The sequence below is a fragment of the Talpa europaea genome (assembly GCF_964194135.1).
Source record: "Talpa europaea genome assembly, contig: HAP1_SCAFFOLD_161, whole genome shotgun sequence".
NCBI lineage: Eukaryota > Metazoa > Chordata > Mammalia > Eulipotyphla > Talpidae > Talpa > Talpa europaea.
The window spans coordinates 79,416-101,096 of record NW_028167959.1 but is presented as its reverse complement, the minus strand read 5'-3'; the positions used below and the strand labels follow the sequence as shown (position 1 = coordinate 101,096).

At 41.3% G+C, this 21,681-nt stretch overlaps 1 pseudogene across 1 annotated transcript; it reads left to right on the top strand.

Moving 5' to 3' along the window:
* Nucleotides 1-817: 817 nt before the first annotated feature.
* LOC311188078 (patched domain-containing protein 3-like) lies at nt 818-4,815 on the top strand (annotated as a pseudogene). The gene is made up of 4 exons: nt 818-984; nt 1,039-1,198; nt 1,248-1,517; nt 2,629-4,815. The product of its transcript is annotated as a patched domain-containing protein 3-like (transcript).
* Nucleotides 4,816-21,681: the final 16,866 nt, after the last annotated feature.

The window sequence follows — 21,681 nt, the reverse complement described above, 5'->3', positions numbered from 1 at the left end:
CTAAAAAAATAAATAAAGGAAATTAAATGAAAAGCCCCCTGCAGGTCTTCACTCTGGGCTTCTCTAGCCTCCTTCTCCCCTTCTCTCCCTGGCCTCTGCTTCTCTCAGTGGATATATCAATACTCCCGCCAGGCCACAGAAGGGAACACCACAACTGATAACAGTGTAGTAAATGCAGGCCCCTCAAGTCAGGAGCGAACACCTGCCTGGTAACCACTTCCCCTCCACTAGGCCAGCTGGAAAACCCTGCTCTCCAGCAAAGTACCCCCCTCGCACCCCCCTACACCCATATCCCAGCATGCACAGAGGAGGTCAAAGGTCACAGGAGCTGTGACCAATGGCAACCCTCCCTGTGGATTCCTCCTGGAAGCCGCTGAGGGGAGGGCCTGGGCCCGCCATCCAGTCACTGCTTTCTCGTTCTCTTGTTGAACAACTGGTGGGTCCTTCAGGAAATGGGTGTCCATTCCTCCAAGGTTGCACCCCAAGGGGAGTCTGAGCGAGAGGAGGCTTCAGGGGCTCAGAGGCCAGAGCAGGGCTCAGAGGACTGGCCCGAGCCAGAGTCTGAGAGCAGAGCAGATCCTGAGGCGGCAACTGGGCCCCAGCAGCTGCCCGCCTTCGTGGGGCAGCCAGAGCAGGTCCTAGTGTCCAGGAGCCCGACGCTAGCCGAGCTTCGGGGCCTTCCTCAGACCCACCCCGCCCGCCGTCTGAGAGAGGGGAATCACCCATCCAGGAAGCCCAGGGGCAGCAGCCACCCCCTGGGAGGCCCCGCTGCCACACCAACTGCCTGGAGCAGCCCCTCGCCCAGGGCTTCCAGAGGATGGGGCTGGCTGTGGGCTCGCACCCCTGGCTCTTCCTGCAGGCTCCCCTGGTGCTGATGGCTGTCCTGGGCACTGAGTGGATTTACCTTCCCAGGGAGACGGAAGAGAGCCTGGAGGAGAAGGACAGCCCTTTGGGCAGCCCGGACAAAGCCGAGCGGTGCTTCGTGTAGGCACATTTCTCCACCAACGAGTGGCCCCTCTTCTCCCCGTTGTGGTCTAGTGCCGTGGTCACCTTCGCCTCCATCCTGGTGGTCTCCAACACTGCCAATCTGCTGGATCAAGTCATCTTCTCAGAAATTAGTCAACTGGACGAGGCAGTGCAGACACTGACCGCACCCCAGGGAGATGGAACCCAGGTCCTACCCTCAGGTGTGTGCCAGGTACCAGAGCACTTGCATGCCCTCCAACCCACTCCTGTTCATCTGGCAGAAGAATAACAACATGGACCTGAAAAGCATCACTTTCCCTATTTACAACACCTCCGCTGCGCCCCTCTACTTGGCCGGCCTCTTGGGAGGAACCCTCCTAGGTCCTGGCGCAGGGACAAGCCAGTTACTCCTGCAAGCCAAGGCCATGTGGCTGCAGTACTACCTGAAGACCGTGGATCCTGAGGACAGCGAGCACAACCAGAAGTGGCTGCTCGAGTTCCTGGACCAAATTCATGCCATTGAAAAGCGTCTGGCCTTGAAGAACATCCTGGTGCCCTGGGCAGGGTTTAGAGGAAGGGGAAGGTGGGAGGGATAAGACCTGTCCAGGAATGTGCCCACACCTGGCTACTTGGTGGAGGCCTTGACTTGAAACCGACTCTGCTCCACTCTCTTTGAAGCTTAAGCCAGCTTTCTTCAAGGGACACCAAGGGAAGCCACCAGCCTAGATACTGGGTCACATTCCAGTGGGAAACACTCATTCTACACACCAGGGGTGGACGTGTTCAGGGCAGACATTGATCTTCAGGGTTCCTTTGGGTTTTCTAGTCAGAAATCTCTCACTTCACATCTGTGCTGTATCTGGAGCCCCCAAAAACTTGCCTGGTGTCACTGGAATAAGAAACAAACCTTTTAGCTGAAGTTCCCTGGTGTTTCTGAAAAACACAACTAGCTCAGATTTCTCCAGTATTTTCTAGCATCCTGCCAGGCACCACAGATGTTGAGCAAAGGTGCTAATACTTTTGTTCAGGCCTGGTGAGAGACACCCACTGGGAAACGGCTCTGAATACCAGGCCTTGCTGAAATTATACTTTGAATTTAAATAGCAAAAGCTAGTAATCTCGTCATTTAGAAAAAGCCAACATTTTGGCAGTTATTAATGATTACACAGTATTAGAGAAAATTGAGAATTTTTATACTCAGGAATGGTAAACATTGGCTTTTCTTTTTAAAGATATATTTATTTATTTATACAAACACTGGGCCCCAGTCAGATGCCCCAGAGGGTGAAAGAATTCACCAGAGCCACAGCAGGGAACAGAACAGGCAGACTGACGAAATACACCGCTGAGGGGAGCAGCGGGTGTGGCAGGAGAGGTCTGTCACGTCAGGGGGACCTTCGCCTGGCGGCTCACCATTCAACCGCTGTGCCACCAATGGAGGTCCAAACATTGGATTTCAAAAGAAATCTTAGAAAGCATGGCATGGATTGGTGGGGAACATTTTTTATTACCTTTATTCTAAAATCATAATTCACATATTTTAATCTTTTACAAAACTGTAACATGTTTCAATCAATAAGTTATAATATTTTGATAGATCTTATCACACATACACAAATACTGGAATTAAAGGTTATTGACCTGCGTGCGCTTTTATGACAGGTGGTTTACTTTACATCACTTTCTAGGAAAATTGAATTTGGGGTGACTGCTAGGACAGAGGTCCCTTTGTTTTACATGGCATACCTTCTGATCATGATTTCTGCCTGGCAGAAGACCTATATCATGGACAGCATACAACAGAGAATGTCTGACATCTACTCCCACGTGGCGGTGTCCATCACCATCGCCACTCTCACAAATGTCCTGGCCTTCTGTACAGGGTTGATGACCTCCTTTAAGTCCGTGCATTACTTTTGCATTTATATGGGAACAATCTTCCTCTTTTGTTATTTTTATAAAATCACCTGTTTTGGCGCATTTATGGCCCAAGATGGTAAGAGAGAAGTGGCCTTTCTGTACTGGCTGCAAAAGTCAGAGGGTACCCCGGACCAAAATTCTTCCTCGCTGATAAGGTGCTCCTGCCTACCATTTAGTTCTCTTCAAACTGATGAAGAATCGAACATCCATCCAATGAACTTGTTCTTTAGAGATTATTTTGGCCCCTTTCTCACAAACACTAAGTCCAAGTTTATGATAGTGGTTTTATACCTTCTGTACATCGCATTCAGTATACATGGCTGCTCCCAAGTGCAGGAAGGTTTAGGTCTTGGACATTTGGCAAGTGACGATTCTTATATCACACCCTATTTTAACATCCATGAAGAGAATTTTTAAGATATGGCCCCTTAGTGATGGTTATCATGACTGAAACAGTTGACTACTGGGATAAAGACACTAGGCAAACATTGGTGAAATGTCTGACCACTTTTGAAAACAGTGACTATGTCATTCAAAATCTAACTCAGTTTTGGTTACAAGCATATATATAGTATATGGAAGCTAATATCTAAGCTGTAAATGACAGAGATAGATCTATAAACAACATTCCTGGTTTTTTATTGCATATTCCAATTTTTACATATAATATTAATATTTCATCATCACATGAGATTACTTCTTCCCAGGCCTTCATTAAGACCACAGGTGTTTCTTCTTCACGCAGTAAGAAGAACATGTTATTCCAATTACAAAGTTATGCCAAAAGGTGTGAGATTCCCCTAATGGTGTATAACCCAGCATTTATCTATTTTGATCAATATTCTGCCATCTAAGAAAACACTATTCGAAGTGTCATTGTTGCATCCATAGCTATGTTCATTGTTTCTTTATTGTTAATTTCCCACCCATTGTGATCCTTGTGGGTCACTTTTTCTATTGGGTCTGTGATTGTAGGAATAACAGGTTTCATGGGATTCTGGCATATCAACCTTGATTCCATATCCATGATGAATCTTGTGATTTGTATAGGGTTTTCTTTTGATTTGTGTGCACATATTTCATATGCATGTTTCCAGTTCTGAACCCTCAGCAAACAAAAAGCAATTGAGGCATTGTTTTTGCTAGGTTACGCAGTGTTACAAAGTGCACTGTCAACAATAATAGGAGCGTCTGTTTTATCTGTAGCTAACACATACATCTTTAGGACATGTTTTAAGATTTTGTTTCTTGTCATGGTATTGGGGGTTATTCATGGCCTAGTGTTTATTCCAGTATTCTTATCCATTTTTTGAAGATTTGTTGGAATATCACTAACAAATCAGTGCTCAATGATAGAATTCTTTTTTTTTTTTAATAGAGGCATGTTTATTTATTTACTTGTTTGTTTTTTGTTTATACATGCACTGGGTACAGTCAGACATCAAGCTCGGGAGGGTGAGAGAATTCACCAGAGGCAGAGCGGGGAGCAGAGCAGGCAGAAGGACAAAAGTACACTGCTGAGGGGAGCAGCAGGCGGCAGGAGAGGTCTGCGTGCCATGTGGGACCCTCTTCCGGTGGCCGGGGAACAGCCGGGGATCGAACCGGCGCCGCAGAGGCTGCGGGCAGCTTCTCAACCCAGCGCTCAACCGCTGTGCCACCGGGGAGGCCCTCAATGATAGAATTCTTGACTGCCCCAACGCAGTCTGGTAAAAATGCTCTATTAAGGACAGTTGATAAACTGAAAACAAGGCATGTTTCCTTGATTTGGAAATCTCATTCCAAGCTGTTCTTTAAAATATCCTGAGAAAAATTCATTAGTCCTACATTAAAATAATTTTAGTAAATTAGGAAGTCTTGTCATCTGTATTGTAAACTATAAAAATTGGGTGTAAGGTAAAACTTTCCATTGTTTTTTTTTTTTTCTGTTTTTTACCCTCTTATCATTAGCCTTTCTGCCTGGAATTAAGAATTTTCTACATTATATATACTATCAGTGGGATGTTATGTGTATTGTACTTCCTATATGCATTACTATGTAAAGGTTCAAATTATTATTACTTATTCTCCATACTAGGACATTTCTATGCACTTTCTTAATCATATATTCGGATGAACTGAAGTTGCTATCAATAATTCTTTTTAAATTTTGAAAAATTAACCACTGAAGGGTCCTTCTGGGTGGTGCGGGTGGGTGGTTGAGCGCCACGATGTGAAGCCGTCCACGGCCTCAGCAGCACCGTTTCGATCCTGGCCAGCCGGGGAGAATCCCATATGGAGAAGCAGACCTTTCCTGTCTCACCCGATTCTCCCCTCAGCAGTGTGTTTTGGTCATCTGCCTGTTCTGCTCCCCACTCTGTCTTAGGTAAATCCTCTCATCCTTCTGTGCATCTGGTCTATATCACGGTTCTTTTATAAATAAATAAATCTGAAAAAAAAATTAACCACTGAAGCCATCAGGTGCTGGACTTTTGTTTTTGGTAGGGGTTTGATTGCTGATTCAATCTCCTGGCTAGTAATTGAACTGTTTGGATTTTCTTTATCAGTTAAATTTGATACCTAAATGAGACGTAAATGATAATGGATATATGTTTTATTTATAGATATACAGATACAGATAATAAAAACAAGTATTACCTAATGCTGTAAAGAAAGGAAGTGACATTCCTGGTAATTGTAGGTTTAAAACTATTTTACTTTTTATTTTTTTACCAATAAAGAATAAAAATTTGATCTCTTATTATATAGATAATGGAAAAGGATAAATTCTTTCTTTAAAAAGGAAAAGGTTTTGGACTTCTCAAGTTCAAGATTTTCTCAAGGGAATCTGACTGCTAAGGGTCTCATTCTCCTCACTCTGCACGGATGATGCCCTAAACACACTCTTCCTGTCCAGACCATCTCTAGAGGCAGGCCAGGGATTGGCAATGATGTCACTCACCAGGAGGAGCTACTAAAACCATGTCCTTCATTAGCCATTTTAAACCCAGTAGGAAGAACAGACTCAAAGAATGCCCTCTGTTAGAAGAAAGAGGTGGGTTACAGAGGGGTGGTTGGCAACACTTCTGCCTTTTTTTTTTTTTTTAGTGAGAATACATTTATTTTTTTAAAATTTAGACATCATTGTTCATTTTTAAACATTATTTGCTCCCCCCTCCTTTTCAGGTGTAGTCCCCATAGAATTTCCTTCACCAATTATGCTCGGTGAAATAAGCCAGAAGGAAAAAGAAAAATAAAGGATGGTTTCACTTATAGCAGGGATATAGGGGAACCAAATAAGTCATCAGTGTAAAAAAATAATAACAGTACAAAACACAACCAAACAGAAACAATTAAAAATCAGAGACATACTACAGGGAAGGAGGAGGGAAAGAGAACAGAGGGAAGAAGGGAGGAGCACGGGGGCCTGGGGTGAGGGTGTACTTGTCTTTTTTAACAGCCATACTAATAGGCCTTTGCCCTGGTTTTACATTCCCAGCGTTAAAAGTGCACAATTCATTTACTTCACAATTTGTTTTAAAGCACTTGCATTGTGGCAAACACTCTTCCAGGCTTTTAGCATAAAACAATGAAGAAAGTGAACAGCAGTCTCTGCCCCTGGGCTGAGGAAGAAACACTCAAGGCAGGTACTCAAATGTACATGTTACAAAGTGATACCTGTCAAGGAGAAACCTGCCAATCAACATGGAACCCAGCAAGGTCATGTGAGCCCTCAGCACCACACAGGGAGCTGCATGCTTGTGCGCGTGCTGATGGGAAGGCGGCTGCAATGTGTAAGGGAGTGATAATCGTGTGTTGTATCTATGTGTGTTAACATGCAGTAACTTGCAATTTGAAAAAAGTGTGTAAAAAGAAGTACACTACTATGATATCAATCATGATTATTCTCTTTTCTAAAAACTTGGCATCAACATCAATTTTGGGGGTATTTAAAAGAAACTGATTTTGAATTAAAATTCAAATGGCACTTAATTATCTTAACAATTTTTTAGATTTGAAGTTTCACCATAAGGTTTTTAGCTTTTCCAAAGTAGAAAAGCCATAAAGTGAGCTGACATTCTAGGTGGATTTCATAAGAAAAAGCCCACATCTCTTTTCACTGTAACAAAGGTCATCACTCACCGGGGACTCCAGCCATGCTCTCCAGATCTTCAGCACAAGCTGCCTGTGCTGAAGCAAAATCCCAAATGCAGGAACCATTCAATTTCTCTATGGAGAGCAACCTTTTAGAAAGGCAGAGGAGGAAAAGGAATGTGACACAACCAAATGCAACCAAAGGGAAATTGTTCCTCAAACTCAAAGTCTGTTCCCTAAGTATTTGGAGAATCAGTTTATCAGACACTACAAACACATGGAGGCGGGCTTACATCAGGGAAACACACAACTATATCAGCAACAGCAAAACAGAGCCAAGGAGCGAGCGCCTGTGCTTGGTGTGAAAGCAGGTGATGGACAATGTTTTGTACAGCTTTGTCCAACACCCAGGGGTTTTCTTAAAGAAATCCGAATGATGCCACTTTTTTTCCTCCTCTGTTGCTGTGTTGTTCCAATAAAATGATTCTCATCCACTCAAAGGTTTAGGTTGAGTAAACCCATGTGACTATCAAATCATCTAAATAATAACTATCATCACTGAGATGATGAGTAAAATCATCAAGATAAGGATTTTAAAAGACCCTGAATGGAAAGAAATTTAATATATTTCTATTTTTTCTCTCTCCAAGACAACAACAACAACAACAATAAAAACAACTATAATCCCGGTGTTAAACTAATGCACAATTCATCCATATAATCCTAAAGCCAACTATATCTTGAGCCAAGACTCAACTGCAGGCAATGATGAAGCTGTAAAGATTTATTTATTTTTTTTTGTCGTTTATTGAAGAAACAGATATTTGAATGAATGCAAGACGTTCTCAGTAAGTACACACAATATTTAATGAGATGTTACCAGTAGCGGTGACAGCCATTCTCTCTTTCTCTCTCATAGGGTGGAGAGAGATGGAGAGGGAGAGAGATTGCAAACTAGATTCCTGAATTTACCAATATGTCAAGGTTTTATTTTCAGTTTTTCTCTTTTTACTGAATTATTTCTTCTTAAGAAATATTTTATTGTCTGAGATGGGCAACTGATGAAATCATACAAATACATGAACAAACCTGGGCTTTCTCCCTCATTTTCTACCTTCTCCCCATATTAATTGTCTCTCTAATGCAGTCTTTCAAAATGTTATTCGAATAACAGGCTACCAGATAATGTTCCCTGTAAAAGTGCACCTGCATCTTTCATCTTCTCTGATGGAAATTCTGTGTGAGCGAGTGCCTAGCTCGGACCCCGAAAGTCAAAGAGGAGACAAAATATTACGAATTTTTCTGATTGCTGAACAAGAAATACCATCCATTTCCTACATTATTTGTGCTGTTAAAGTGAAGGACATATCACCTCTGGAACATAAAATAACTTTAAAAGCAGGGCCTCAGTGGCACAGTGGTTGAGCGCTGGGCTGTGAAGCTGCCCGCAGCCTCTGCAGCACCGGTTCGATCCCCGGTATGAAAGTGGTCAAAGAGAAAGGGGATAAAAAGGGCATTGCAGGGAAATCAATTTAGATAATAGGTATCTCTAACCCCTTCTGAAACACTTTGCTACTTTAGTTCACTATGCCTAGCCACAGAAGCAAAGAATTTGACATATTTAATAACATCAGATAGGGTTTGAGAGATTTCTATTCTACCCTCATTTGTCAAAGTGAAAAATGAAGGCCTTCAGTGTTCACATAAGGTCACATAAATGGAAGCATTAATTTCACAATCCTGATCTCACACGTAGTTTATTCTCCAACAGTCTGAAATTAACTTGAAAAATAACCCACAAATTTTAATTAAAGACTCTTGTGCAATGATTTCTCAACAACACAAGTGATCTCTCATTGCCACACTGGGTTTCTGCAAAAACAGAAACCAACTACTGGCTAGAACCCTTTCAGATTATATCCATGACCTATGTTTTTATACTAGCTCACTTTAAAAAGCATCTATTTCTATTTTAGTGGAATTATTTATTCCCATATTATACAGAAAGATAAGTATCAAGGTTTATTTTCCATAGCATAGCATAAATAATGTTTATCTTGCTAGAAAAATAAGACAACTTTTTCACAAATGCCATCCTTTCTTGAAAGACGTATTAAAGGTGATCAACTACTGCAGTGAGTATCTGACAACTCACTACAAAGTATGGAGGAACAGTCTGGAACAGATTAGATCCATATACCTTTGAAGGAGGGGAACGAAGAACAAGACGTCACTTAAAAGACTGTGGTGTGGTGGAAGAACCTCAATCAAATAAACACTGTACTTTGAGCTCATCTTCAAAAAACCTCTCACAGAGCCTTCCTAGGCAGTCATCCACCAAATACATTTAGATAAGTGCCCTGCCATTTATTGGCTTGAATCACATGCAATGATTTTCATCTTGACATCAGATTTAGCAATATGATATGCCTTACCGAAATGAGAGTCACATCTCCAGAAACAAAGAAAGGTCACAAGGCAATGGAGTTCTTATTGAGATAATGCCAGTATATAACTTTTAAACCATCAAAACGAATGGTGATCATTCTATCTAGCCCTTTCTCTCTCCCTCCCACCCTCCTCCACCCCCCCACACCCTATACTTTCCCTAACCCAATGTTCCATGACTGCAATCCTTGTTGAATACAAATCCTTCACTCCAGTGCAGAGGACATTAAAGGAGAAAAAATTATGAAAATATATTACCATACTTAAAAAGTATATAAAACTTCAGTACATATTAGAGAATAAGATTTCAAATCCTTAACTCTCTAAAAATCCTTAACTAGGAAGCGATTAAGAAAGTAACTTGAAATATAAGTGTATCAGGAGCAAAAACACGAAATATGGTGAGGATAAATTCACCTGGGGAACTGCTCCACAGACCTGAACGAAATCAGGACGCTCTTCCTACACCGCGAGCTCCATGTCTCCGCCACACACTCAAGTGTAACTATTGTCAGTATCATTCCCCTCGCGCCAAGAAAGAAAAAACAACACTTTGTTATCTTCTGTGCTGCGGCAGAATGGAACCATTATTTGTAAGGGTGGCTCACAGCTTAAGCAAAACTATCTTAGACCACAGGGAATTACTCAAGCAGCTGGAAGACCAAGGAGATCTTTCAGAGCTGACTCATAAAAAACACGACAGCAACAGCAGGGAGGCATTACAGCACGCCAGGGCTGTGACCTACAGCGTCACGGGACTCCCCATGCACGTCACGTCGTTAGAGAAAGTCCAACCTAAATCCCAAAGTGATAAAGTCCCGACTCCAGCTCGCCAGGGCACTTGTCACATTTTCTCTCCCCTTGATACCAACACAGCATACAAATAGTGGTAGTAATTTTTGCTACTTATCTCAGAGTCTGTTTTTGCATAAATTCCATAGGGATTTTGTCTGCTTAAACTAAAAAAATTGGACGTGAGTTTGATTGTGTGGCTTTGTGTGGAGTTCTTCCAGAAAGTTGAAAAAGAGCTGAACCAAGAAGAGGAGAACCTGTTTGCTTTGTTTGTAGGGTTCCAGAGACCTCCAAAGAAGGTGAGGAAGCTTGCCTCCATTGGCAGGACTGGACAACCTGGCCAACGAAAAAGCCCTGGTACCCTCGAGAAGAGGAAAGTCCAGGTGGAGTCTGATGAGACCAACTTTGTACCTGAAGCCTACATCGACCAGATGCCAACGGTTCGCTCTGATCCTATATGGAGTATTTCAACAAAGCCAGCTTAAAAAAAAAAATGTTGTTAGTTATTTCTACCCTGTGATTTTATGCAAAAATAGGAAAAATGGTTTAAAAGTAGATTTAATTTACAAACTTTTGCTATGCTGTTAAAAAGTTTGGGATCAAGGTTGAGAGAATTTGTTTTTGCATAAGTTGAACCATTTTAACATTTTTTCCCTGTGATTTTGATATATTTGCTATTTTGTTTTAGCCAATGCTCCAGATTTTTTTTTCTTTTGGCTTGGATAATGGACTATTTTTAAGTAATGAAACTGTCATACTGGACATTCATGGACAATGCTGCTGACTAATTGTTGCTTCTCTTACACTCATTGTAACCCTGAAAAAAAGACCTTCTCCTAAGATTATACCATGTGATCTGTGCCCCCATAGATATGGTGGAATAAAAATTAAAAGGGGGGATTGTAACAGGGTGGTCCCCAGGAAAGGGGGAGGTTCCCTGCCCCACCCAAGGGAGGGTGGAGCTGAGCAGGGAGAAGAGAAGCTGCAGAAGAGACTGAGGAAGGAAGCAGGATGGAGCCAGGAGACCTGGAGGAGGCACATAGAGCCGAGAGACACGTGAAGAAATTGCACTTGTCTTTTGGTCGTGGACTGGGTGACACAGATGTGGGTGAGACCCGTGGCGAGGTGACCATGGCAGCTTTTATCTTGATGTTGATTTTGTTCTTTTCCTTCCGGGCTTGTATGGTTGTTTCTGACCCTTTTCTGTGGGTCCCCACTGGAAGATGCTTTAGACTTGTGGCAGGCTTTGGGGCCTTGCTCTGGGCCAATCCCATTTGGACAGAGTTTTACCCACAAGGGGACGGGTTACTCTGTGTGCTTCATTTAGAATCTATACTCTGCCTTTCCTGTATTGTTTCCTAATTGTATTAATGTTCCTTCCCATTAAAGTCTCATATGATTTGTGTTGATGCGGCGGATGGCAGAACCCATTTAGAATAGGCAGGTTTGCGGGGTTTTGGGCTGCCCCTCTCACTGTCCTATAACAAGAACAGCTGTACGGTGTTGGGAAGCGCTGTGCAGAAAGGCAAATTATGGGCAAAATAGGTCCCAACTCTACCACATGGCCGGCTAATTTATCTAGCCTTCAGAACCTGTTAGCTCAGCTCAGAAATGGAGACCATCATATGTCTTAGAATAATACCAGCCTTGGGCCTCCCCGGTGGCGCAGCAGTTGAGCGCTGGGTTGCAAAGCTGCCCGCAGCCTCTGCAGTGCTGGTTCGATCCCCAACTGCTCCCCGGCCACCTGAGGAGGGTCGCGCATGGCGCCCAGACCTCTCCTGCCGCCCGCTCCTCCCCTCAGCAGTGTGCTTCGGTCCTTCTGCCTGCTCTGCTCCCCGCTCTGGCTCTGGTGAATTCTCTCACCCTCCCGCGCTTCTGACTGTATCCAGTGCTTGTGTAAATAAATAAGTCTTAAAAAAAAAATCTGAAAAAAAATGAAAAAAATAATACCATCTTCTTGGATTTCTATGAAGAGTAAGTGAGTTCGTTTATGAGCACACTTTGTAAACACAACTAAACCATTTAAGTGTGACCAGGTATGAATTTCCTGATTTACCCTCCTTTAATGAACAATTCCCTTCGTACATCTGTACCTCTTGAAAGGGAATTGTAGACTCTGTATAGATCTGGTGCATAGAAACTTATGGTGGTGCACTTTCAAACCAGATATTTCTGTTCATAAAAACTACACAACTACAGGAATCGTGTACATGTGCTTGCTTTCCTTCACTAAGTTGTAAATCTTAATGAAAGTCCCAAACCTCATATGGAAATGAAAGCTTATGAAATGCTTGGTACTTAGCAGACACTGAACAGTTCTTTCCTTCTTACATTTGCAGCTAATGTCACATACAATAGATTTGATTACAGAAGAAATAGGGGGGAATATAAAGATTTTTTTTTTAATCTGGGAAAGCACTTTTGCCACATATCCAATTGGTTCCTTCACTTCATACAGGTCTTTACTCAAATAATGCCTTCCTAAGGAGGCCTTCCTTTTTCATGTGCACAGCCTTCCAGTCTTCCCTGTACCTCTTCACATTATTTTTCTGCATAGAATTTGCCATCCTTATATATACATGATAAATAAATTCTACTTTAAATTTATATATATTTTACTAGTTTATTTGCTCACTGTCTAATCTTCCCCAAAGAGAACAGAAAGAGCCCTGGTGTCTAGTTCCTGGCATATAATGTAAAATTATAGTAAATGTAAGATGAATGAACTGAGTGAAAATTCTAGACTCCGTTCCCAACTTTGAAAAGTGATATCAACCAGACAACCTCTCATTAAATCATCTTTGAAATTTCAATTGGTCTATTCCAGTCTGCTCCTGGCTGTGGAATCAAGAATGTGTTTCTGAGATTCTCAGTATAGTCAAGCTCTCTTGTCGTGGGGCAGGGATTCTCAAAGTGTAGTCCCCCAATACTAGGCGATCATATCTGAGGATCTGCAAGATCCAACTCTTAATAAATATGTAAGATGTTATTTAGGTTTTTTTACAATCTTGTTTTGTGATACCACAAAACAAAACGGGAGTTTTCCAAAGGCTGCATAAACCTTGATAGCAAAACAGAATGCTGGCAGAACCAGATAGGGTAATTCAGCTTTTTTTCTATTAAGCCGGACATTAAAGAGATTTGGAAAAAAGCATACTTTAAAAAAATAATGTTACACTTATCACTAATTTTCATATTAAAATAGTTATTTTCATAAACATTAACTAGTAATACACTTGTTATTTAAAGTGAATTAATACTTGTCTATAATTTCTCTAATTTTTTTTTTATTTCTAGTAGAATAAATATTGATAGCTATAGCCATGTAATCAGCTTTGAGTTTTCAATGATTCGAAAAAGTAGACAATACATTATAGAACCAAAAATGTGAGAACTGATGCACTTTACTATTCACATAAACATATAAATGAAAAAAAAAATTGGAGGCGTGTCAATAATAGTCCTGGATATTGATACTCCACGTGACGTTTGTTAACCTGCTTCAGCAATATCATTTCCTCCTATCTCTTCATAGGTAGTGATATTTATAAGTATAAAATATTTCATGAGGCAAAGAGATATTTGATATATATAAAAGTAGCAAGAATGTAAACAAAGCAAACTTATAAGCAGGATTGTAACCAAAATAGCTTCAATATATAAAGAAAACAAACAGAATTACAAGGTTAAGTTGGCAAATTCAGACTTATGGTAGGAGGTTCATCTTTCCAGCTCAGAAACAGATAATCAGATGAAATTATTAAGATACACAGATGTGCAATGCACTTAAGAATAAAGAATCTTACACTCAACACAATAACAATTATTTTCATATACAAAAAAATTAACACAAATAACCATATATCGGCCTCCCCAGTGGCCCATGGGGTTGAGTGCAGAGCTATGAAGCTGTCCACAGCCTCTGCTGCGAGAGTTTGATTCCCCGCCCACCATGGATATAGCCACTTGGCATGGCAGACCTCCCCTGTCCCACCCCTGCTCCCCTCAGCAGTATATTTCTGTAGGTCTGCCTGTTCTGCACCCCACTCTGTCTCTGGTGAATTGTCTCACCCTCCCGTGCTTCTAGCCTGTACCCCAGCTCTTGTATATATAAATAAATCTTTTAAAAAACATATATCCAGAAAATACACCTCATCAAATAGAAAAGAATCAATATTATACAGAACATTCTCTGGCAATATAATGATAATATACATAATATATGAACCATGTAAACCCAATGGATTTGGAAACAATCCCACTTTTAATAATTCATGATTAAAAAAAGTTAAGAAAATTACTCAATTTTTGAATATTTATAATTAGAACACTACCCATCAAAACCTGGAGAGTACCTAGCCCAACACTTAAGTAAAAGTTAACAGTTTTAATGCACTTATTGGAAAATAAGAAACTGTCCACCCAACAAGTCAGAAAAAGAAGAAATCTGGAAAAAGGAAGTAAAGGCATAGGTAGAAATGAAAGAAACAGAGCGATCAAAGATTTTTAAAACAGAGTTAAACAATATAATCAAAATTTGGTTCTTTTAAAGGAGTTGTAGATAGAGAGAGCTTTGAAAACCTGTTTAAAGAAAAAAAAAGAATAGGCACAATTAATGTTATGAATGGAAAAAAGGATCAAAAGTATAAATAACAGATTTTTAAAAAAAAATCTTTCAAAACACATGAAAATGTTAATAATTTTAAAAGAAATAGCATAAACACATATTTAGAAAAATACACATTGTCATGTTTCCTGGAAAAGAATTAAAAACCTTATTCACCCTCTGCTATTGAAGAAATTAAACTGAATGCTAAAAACGGCCATCTCTTAAAGTCACTAGACCCAGCTAATTCACAGAAGAAATTTAACTTGTCTTTTCTGAAACAGGTTATTCCTCCCTTATATAAAATCTTGTATAATAGAAATTGTGGCCTTTTGATGCCTGGAAGGACCTATGCATCTGCAATGTTTCTTCCCCCAAAAGGTGGCCACTAATCAATCTTTGGACTTTTCATACCCTAAGTAACTTCACTTCAATGAAATGGCATGTCATTTTCAATGCTGGAGATCCATGGCAACTACCGCCCAGTCAATCCCATATAATTCATTCTCCTACTCCTTTCCAGAAGGTTCCCTTAGTTTTACAAATCTTATCTTGACCCTGACATCTTGGAAAAATCTATAAGCCAGCCATGTTTTTTTAGGACTGAGCTCTCTCCTTCCATTGCTTTAACTTGATTTGGGGGTCAGATATGTTGTTGTTTTTCTTTCTTTTTTTTTTTTTCAAACAAAGACCTATGTGCTTGTTTTGAGGCCAGAAATATTAAGTTCTGAATTATCAAGCCGTTCATTGTTTAAGTCATGTCCATCTTCACCTTACTAACTTAGATAAACTTATCCAAATTCCTTTTCAGGATCCTTGCATCATGCACTTCAGGCACAGGTTGATCACTTTTTCCTTCTTGGTTCCTTTCTAAGGTTTCTATTCTGTGTGCTTCTTATTGGAGAACATATAACTCTAGAAATTCTTGGTCCACTAGAGCTCAGGGAAAACATGAATCTATATGTAACTTTATCCCTCGAAATGTACTTACTAATGCATGAAGTAGTCTAAACTAATGGTCCACCATCTTGGCTTAAGCATCTATGGAATACTATACAGATGTGAAAAAAAGATGAAATAGTGGCTTTGGAGACAAAATGGATGGTCCTCAGTGTAATAATGTTAAGTGAAACAAATCAGAAAATGAAAGATAGATATTGGATGGTTTCACTCATACAAGTATGAATTACCAAAAAACACACAGACAAAATACAGCAGGAATAGATCTTAAACTCAGTGAAACAATTTAATGGTTACCAGAGGAAACGGGGTGGGGGGAGTGAGAAGGCAGCGAGTATAGAGATGCCAATGCCAAGGGGGTATTGACATGAGTGATATGGTGGAGGGTGAGTGGAACATGTGTGCATATGGAAAAATAAAATTAAAATATAAATACAAAAATCCGTTGATTTTTTTTTTGTAACCACTGACTAGCTCTTCTATGCTTCAAGAGCACTTCTCCAACAAAAAATCAAAGAATTGATTTCTGAAATCATATCTACCTTTCACTAAAATTTCTTAAAATTGCTCATCATGAAGATCTGTGCAACTCTAGTGCAGAGCAGATACGAGATATGAAAGGTGCAGTCTGAGGGGAAAACACTCACACACGGGACTTCTGTCTGTTTTCCTAATAATGAAAGGAGGAGAACTAGAAGGAGAACCAGAGGACCAGATCTAAACCTGTAGACAAGGAACAACAGTAACAAAAAAACAAAAACAAAAAACAAATCAGTAACCATTTGGGAAACTTTTGTAGAAAAGAGGAGAACATGCCCATACTTTTACTTGTAATCTAATTTCCCTAAAGCTTTCTTTCCATAACCACCATACCCCTGTTTTCGATTCACATGATTAAGGATGATAAAGTCTAATCAGTTATTATTTAATTTAAAAACCAAACAAAAAGTTAAGAGTAGGTGGCAAAAGAAAAAAATATATATTTTAAATATATATATATGCTTGTGTGTGTGTGCAACTATGTAAAGAAAATAATTCCCATAGTTACAGAGTTTAAAGAAAGTTTTATATATATATTTATATATATTTTATTATAACAAAATAGGCAGTTATTGTGGGTATATATATATTCATTTACCTTCTGCACTTGGATCCCCTTTGGGAGCATTACTACTATTTTCTCTGATATTTCTTTTTTTTCAGATTATAGCCACTCTCTGACCTAGTTAAATATTTTTTTATATAGAGGCATGTTATTTATTTATTTGTTTGTTTGTTTGTTTGTTTTGTTTATACATGCACTGGGTACAGACAGAAGCGCGGGAGGGTGAGAGAATTCACCAGAGCCAGAGCGGGGAGCAGAGCAGGCAGAAGGACTGAAGTACACTGCTAAGGGGAGCAGCAGGCGGCAGGAGAGGTATGCGCGCCATGTGGGACCCTCCTCTGGTGGCCAGGGAGCAGCCGGGGATATAACCGGCACTGCAGAGGCTTCAGGCAGCTTCGCAACCCAGTGCTCAACCGCTGCACCACCAGGGAGGCCCTGACCTAGTTAAATATTAAATTATCTCCCCCCTTTAAAGTCCTATCTCAATAATATTTCAGATCTTGTTTGCTTTTTTTACTTTTGTGTGCTGAGTACAACCTTCAATATCTCCTTTCTCCTTTTCTAATACTTCCGTTAATGAAATCTCTATTTTTATTTCCCTTAAGCAATCTCCAGTTTGTTTTCTACTATTTCTTTCTGGGTATCACTCTAGTACAGAAAATGGGAAATTCACTTTGTTATACAAAAAGGAATTTAAGGTCAAGGTTAAAGTAACTACTTTAAAAAGTTTTATTATGAGTGCTGTGAACCTGATCCCAATTCAGCAGGACCCTGTTTTCTCTTGTTTCAGAGCCAACAAGTTCCAAATGCACAAAACTTGTCAATCCTCTGATGTGTCAGTCTTACTAACGTCTCATTTGACCAAGTTCGCCAAACTCAGAGTCATTAAGAAAAGGGACCACGGAATGTCACAAATACTGACAGTCAAGATTCAATGGAGGCCACTGATGTTAAGAGTTGACCACACTACCATGATATTGATACACAACTTACCAATGTTTCCCCCACATATTATATTCATGATCAGTTCTTGCTGTTGACGCTATTAATCCTTACTTCAGTTTCTTTCTGAATTATTCATGTTTCAGCTTTAGAGCCCCTTCTCAATGTCTGGTGCAACTCTTACGATTTTAACCCAGAAAAAGAAAACTATGAGGAGCTCATAATGCCTAGGGGCAGCTTATTACACAAATTGGAACAACTCTACTGCTTTAAATCCTAACAAGGAAGAACGAAGAAAGGAAAAAGGGCTCATAAGAAGATACAAGATACTTCCTATCTCATTTAGCATAAAGGCACCTGAAAAAATCCTAGAGGATCTACATAGTACAGAATCCATTTCAGTTAATGTATCTACCATATCTTAATTAAATAAAACTAGAGTACAAGAAAGGCCAGGAGGGCCGTCTGAGTAGTGAGAATAAGCAGCTACATATTAGTCAGTTGGAAGGTCCTTTCTTTGCTGCCACTGCTGTATTCTCACCCATATTTGAATAACATTGAGTCTCCAATGGGTAACAAATGCAGGAATGAATAAGCCACAGTTCTTGTCTCTGAAGAGCTCATGGTCAAATGTAGGAAACAAATAATCACATTACTTACTAACACACAAATTTAAAAAGACATGTTATAAACAGCAGTGGGCAATATCCCTTCTTTCCCCTCACCAAACTAGCTCTAGCTAACCTGAGAGAGTGGGACTAAAAAGAAGGAAATTGGGAAGAAAATATGGCAGTGCACATGTACAGTGTCCCCAGTTGAGGACAACTGGGGAACAGAAGGAGAATAAAACTACCTACTGATAAAGGTAAGGATAGCAGGTAACTGAGCACTCGGTTATGCTTTGTCTGCTTGATTGGATCTAGACTGCTTATGCCTAAGAAGCAGATGAGATAAAATGTTAAGTTCTAAACTATGTTCTTTAATATCCCGATTCCTTTCCTGTTCTCATACAGACGGTATTTTCTAAAGTATGGAGGATCCTTCTCTGGGAAATTGTATTCCCATACTCAGTTGAAAGGTCAGGGCATTGTGTCAGTCGAAAGGAAGAAACCTAAGAAAAAAACCGACTCCCATGCCATGTCATTTGTATGCCATCTTGTCTCGGCTAATACTTGGTATGATCTCCAGATCTGCAGTCAATACAAAAGAGTTTCACAAATCAAACATATCAGGGAAACTCATAGAACAATCGGCCTGATCTTTTTTTCTTAGGCATTGTAAGAAAGCCAAATTCCTCTGTAGGTAAATGGTTTTCAGGCTTTTCTGCCCTCCCACTATTGGGATAGCTCTGCCTGATGGGGCCCTGCAGTTGTTACATTGTTGCCAGTTGTCTCCTTTACTTCTGTGGGCCATGGGAGGAGTATCCGATAGCCACCAAGAGAAGCAGCAGCAGAAGAGGCAGGAGAGAAAGACTTGGAGAAAGAAGCCAGAGAAGCCCAGAGTGAAGACTTGCCGGGGGCTTGGAGGCTTGCAGGACTCCTGTTCCCCAACATGCCCGCCTGCTCTGTACCTGTTTGCCATACTACATGTAAAGCTCAATGAAAGCCTGAGAAAGCCACGGAGGGCTCCAAGCCTCTCCTTTACCCGTCTGCTGGATCATAGACATCCTGCTCAGTGGCCCTACCTGCCACTACACTTCTTATAGTATACAACAAAATTGGCAGGAGAAAAATTAAATAACGGCAGTCTTTTTTGACAGACATTCTAGACTCAAACAAATGTTAGTAATCTATTTAAGTAGATTAATAAAATAATCTAGGAGAAGACAGGATAATATAGAATCCTGAAGCATATACTTGCTTTTCTATAAAAGTTAGTACTTAACAGCGACTGATTTGTGAACTCTTGTAGACATTCAGTAGTTGTATTCTGAGGGGGGAAATATGCTGACATGATGCTAAAGAAATATCACAGAGATGGTCAGTGAGAGGCCCTGTGCCTGGATTTGCTTCATGGTAGAGTAGCCCTCCTGCTAGTTTACTGTAACTTTCAAAGCAGAAAACATGTGCCCTCTTGTGGTCTCCCTTCAACCATGACTTTATGGAAAACCAACATTCAAAATCTATTTCTCCTTTAAAAGATTGTAAAAGATATTCCCATAAACTCTTAGAGTAGTCTTATAATCCGGAGATTGTATGGAAAATGCTTTTTCTACTTGCATTAAAAACATAATTGCTATTAATGCAAAGTGATTGCAACCATGGGAAAATGCCAAGCAATTTTCCTTATAATAGGAACTGTACATCACCCGCCTTTCCAAAGCCCAGTTAAAAGCATGCTCAAAGAGGCTTTTCTTTGACTGAGTCATTCTCTTCCTAGAGAGAGGTCTGTCCATTCGGCCTTGGTACCGTTGCTATTCCAAGGAATTTGTCTGTTTCATCCAGTGTGCACAATTTGTTGGCACGTCATTTTTCAGAGTAATTTCTTATAATTGTTTTAAATTTCAGAATGATCCATGGTAAATTTTCATTTCTGATTTTAGTCATTTGGATTGCACTGATTTTCTCTATTTATCAAGTCTCTAATTTATGCACATCCATTGTAATTTTCATTATTTTCTTCTGCTCTGGAATTTTAAAAACATATTTTGAGGCTACAAACTCCTCACAGTTTAGGATTGCCCCATAAATCAAACTCTTTGTCACTATGTGGTCACCTCTTTATCTGCAATATTTTTTATTCTTCTGAATATCCACTTTTCGTGATTGTAATCTAACTACTTCAACTTTCATGACTAGCATTTTATTAGTATTTCGATTTCTCTTCACTTTTAAAATGAAAAGTGGGGCCTCCCCAGTGGCACGGCGGGTTGAGCGCCACACTGTGGAGCTGTTCTCGGCCCCGGCCAGAGCGAGGGTCCCACATGGCGCGGCAGACCTCTCTTATCTTGCCTGTTGCTCCCCTCAGCAGTGTATTTCAGTCAATCTGTCTGTTCTGCTCCCCGCTCTGTCTCTGGTGCATCCTCTCACCCTCCCGCGCATCTGGCCTGTACCCCAGTTCTCAAATAAAATGGATCCTGAGGGCGGGAGCGCAGAGGCTGGAAACCACTTCCCCTCCACTAGGCCAGCTGGAAAGACCTGGCTCTCCAGCAAAGTACCCCCCTCACAGCCCACCTCTGCATTCCAGCATACACAGCGGAGGTCAAAGGTCGAGGGGCTGTGACCCTTGGCACAGCCTCCCTGTGGATTCCTCCCCAAAGCCGCTGGGGGCGGGGTGGGGGGGACTGAGCATGCCATCCAGTCACTGCTTTCCAGGTCTCCTATTGAACAACTGGTTGGTCCTTCCGGAAATGGGTGTCCATTCCTACAAGGCTGCACCCCAAGGAGGGTTCAAGCAAGGGGAGGCTTCAGGGGCTCAGAGGCCAGAGCAGGAGGACTGGCACGAGCCAGAGTCTGAGAGCAGAGCAGATCCTGAGGCGGCAACTGGGCCCCAGCAGCTCCCCGCCTCCGCTGGGCAGCCGGAGCAGGTCCTGGTGTCCAGTGAGGGGCAGGAGCCCGACGTTAGCCAGGCTTCAGGGCCTTCCCCAGACCCACCCTGCCTGCGTCTGAGAGAGGGGAATCACCGATCCCGGAAGCCCAGGGACAGCAGCCACCCCCTGGGAGGCCCCGCTGCCACACCAACTGCCTGGAGCAGCCCCTCGCCCAGGGCTTCCAGAGGATGGGGCTGGCTGTGGGCTCGCACCCCTGGCTCTTCCTGCTGGCGCCCCTGGTGCTGACGGCTGTCCTGGGCACCGGTTTGATGTACCTGCCCAGGGAGACAGAAGAGAACCTGGAGGAGCACTACACCCCTTTGGGCAGCCCAGCCAAGGCCG